We start from the raw sequence: 3610 nt of genomic DNA on the forward strand, positions 1-3610 counted from the left end.
TTCTTTTTTTTTTTTTAATTGCTGCCACTTCTTATTTTTGTAGCCTCGACATTCACGTGTCCTTCCCCCCGCCCCTCTCTCCCATCCTTCCCCCGACCCCCGGGGATCATTCCCATCGAACTGTGCCTTTGGGCGCTGTTTGCCCCCTTCCCCTCTCCTGGTTTCCTCGCAGGAAAGTGCCCATCACTCCCACCGTGCTGAACAGATAGATGTTAATCTCGGCAAAGTGCTTGATCTTGGGGATTTTGGAAACGACTGTTTCCAATGACTCGAGCTGCATTTAAATTCTGAGGGAACAGGGAAAAAGGCATTCGTTGGTTGCATGAACTTTGAAGGGCAGATACTACTGCACAAATGCTGCCATCTTGCTTAATTTTTAACTATGCATCGCAGTGCAGGCTAATGAATACATTATTTTCTTTTATTTTTCGGATATGCTAAACTGGAAGCTTAGCAGATGTGGGCCAAACCTTTCCGGATCAGAACAAGTAATACTGTTACTTAGAGTCTGCTGCCCATTCCCCCTCCCCCATATGTACAGACAATAATATGGTGTGGATGGAATGCTGACTAGTGGCAAACATTTCACAGGTCTTCTTTCTCTCTTTTTTTTTTTTTAATTTTATTTTAGTTCTAATTATTTTCTGTCTTCAGCATTTTGACACTGTGCTAATATAGTTTATTCCGTACATGAAAAGATACTACTGTGTTGAAAGCTTTTCAGGAAATTTTGACAGTATTTTTGTACAAAACATTTTTTTGAGGAAAATATTGTTAATTTATTCTATTTTAATTTGCCAATGTCAATAAAAAGTTAAGAAATGCTTTAGTTTTTCTAGAAGTCATTTACCAGTATTTTTCTTCAAAACTCCCCCCACTGTCCCCGGTAAGTAGAGCATCTCTCTGTAGTACCATGTCGGTGTTCGAAAAGACATTCCAGGACTTAAGGTACACTGCACCCCTATATATGTCATGGTGAACTCGGTAGGTGAGCGGGATTTAATCATACTTACAGCGTACAGCCTCATACGTAGCATTGTAATATGCCTGTCAGTGTGGTTTTATGAAATACAAAGTTGCCGAGATGCGACTTTCTTGTGACTTGCCAACATACTTGCTTTAAATGTAGTTGTCCAGAGTTATGATGCATAAAGTATTTATTATATTTATCTATTAAACTTGTAATTTTATAAATCCGCTTTCATTTATATAGTAGACTTTTTTTTCTTTTTGTATATTTATTATCTCATCTGAAAGAACTACTTTGAAAGATTGTTTGACAGGTAATAACTTTTTGTAACTTGGGGAAGGAGGGTGGTGGGCTTCCTCCTCTCCCAGAGAGGGTTAACAGAGGGGAGCGCAGCCCAGATCTGCATCACGTCAGCACTGACCTCATTCCATTCCATTCCTAAGACTTAGGAAGAAGCTAGTGTATATTCCTAAAATATTCCACCATGGGATATCTCTCACCCCTTTCTCCCATAGAATTGCTACCACCTAAGCCCACTGAGACAAATCCATAAGTATCCGCTTTAAGTATCTGAGAGGAAAAAGGTCCCTTTTTGTAGGGCAGATGACATCTTGCTCCTTCATTGCCAACTGTTGCAGACTTCAGCCCTCACTCCACCTTTGGCAAAGCTGACATGTAAGTTATTGCTTCAGAGAGGACTGCAGGACCAGGCCTTGCTAATACACATTCCCATTAACTTCCCAAATTCAATACAGGTATGATGCCTCCACGCTTTCTTCTTGCTTAACTTTTTCAACCTTTTGTTCTGAGTTTATTAGGAAGAAGAACAGCACGGTGGAGGTAAAGTTTAAACTTGGGCACATAAACAGGGGAGGATATCACCGCTCCAAGGGAATGCAAACAGCGGAGTTTTTAATCCAGTGGGGAAACTAAACTGATTACTATTGATAAAAAATTGTCCCAGCTGGCAACTAAAGTGCTATTTGGTTTTCTTTGCCCTACATGGACAAGAAGGAGTTAATGTTTTATGATGGTAAGGAAAAAAAATAAAAAAGTGCTATAATATTAACAAAAGTAGATATAAGGAAGTGAACACTTCTGGGAAAATCTGATGATAGCATGGTCCTAGCAGTTGGAAACAGCTCATTATTAGACAACCCAAGAGTTTAAAAATGACAGGCCAGTTCCAGCCATCACCTGCTCATGTTGTGCTGCAGCAAACTGAATATCAAATGGGACCATTTAAAATAACGAGTGTTTAGAAGAATACAGGCGTACTTCACCCAACTTGCCACTATATAAATCCCTTTTCTATGCTAAGGCTGTTTGATCTGCACGCGTTGCATTGCTTTCTTCTGTAGAGCCCTGGAGAGTATTTTCTGATTCTGATCAACTTCTTACAGGGCAGATCATCAAATTATGGGCATATCAAACAGCATCAGTGTTTAAATCCCCTACATTCTCCCAAAATAAAAGGAGATATTCCCACTTATAATATAAAGTACTTTTGCTTCATAATGTTGGTTAAGCAAAAGATTCTTCATAGTTGAGACATCACTACTTAAGTCATAGAATCATTGAATGGCTTAAGTTAGAAGAAATCCTAAAGGCTATCCAGTTCCAACTCCCTTTGCCATGGGTAGGGCTGCCCCCCACCAGTTCAGCTGCCCAGGGCTCCATTCAACCAGGCCTTGAGCGTCTCCAGGGATGGGGCACCACAGTTTCTCTGGGCATAGTGCCAGCACCTCACCACTCTCAACATCTAATCTAAATCCTTTTCCAGGAGCAGGCAGTTTCACGGGCATACTGGCAAAGCCAATTGGTGTACAAATCTGTAAAACTCCTGAGAGCTGCTGAAGCCACTGAAGGTTCTGGTGTTGGGCTAGGCATTGCCAAGGATTTTTGCAAATGCTCAAAAGTAGACTCTGGGGAAATTTGCAAAACAATCATTTTGCCTACATTGTCCCTTAATTTCTAATGAAGAGTCACATCCCAGGGGATATTACAGTTCTGTATATTCTTACGCATAATACCATCTTCTGAGCAATATTGGGGGCTTGACCCTCATCTTCCTGAGCTGAACCCCATGGTAATGCTCCTAATGGCTCATGCAGCTGAAACAGCAACGGGCCTTTGAGTTGATCCTATATTGCTTATAAATAAGTTAAAATAATTTATATTTTGAGCACAGTGATCAGTGAAAAACACACAATGACCCAGTTTTCCAGCTACCGTCAGATACTGGCCAATGACGCTGCAGCCCTGCGTCCCATTAGGTTGCTTTTAGCACAGGAAACTTGACCTCTGTACTTTGGCTGTTTTTCAAGAACTTCGAACATGGTACATGAGATCTGCTGCTCTTTAAGCCACGTCCATAAATAGCCACACTGCTTTATTCGGTACGGAGACCAGGCTTAAGCCGCTTCGCCACCCTAGACGCGCTGGGTGGAAAAAGAGGTGCTGATGTTTGTTATCCGTCTATTCCGCCGGGTCTGAAGAAAGTACGGACAGCCGACGGGCAGGGTGAGGAAGCACCACTCCCACTGCGGCCGCAGCTGGACGTCGGGCCGGGAGATACTGGGGGCACCAAGCACGGCCCCGACAGAGCACCTGCGCGGGGCGGTGCGGCGCGGCGGCACC

Source organism: Meleagris gallopavo, chromosome 2 (genome assembly GCF_000146605.3).
Source record: "Meleagris gallopavo isolate NT-WF06-2002-E0010 breed Aviagen turkey brand Nicholas breeding stock chromosome 2, Turkey_5.1, whole genome shotgun sequence".
Taxonomy (NCBI): domain Eukaryota; kingdom Metazoa; phylum Chordata; class Aves; order Galliformes; family Phasianidae; genus Meleagris; species Meleagris gallopavo.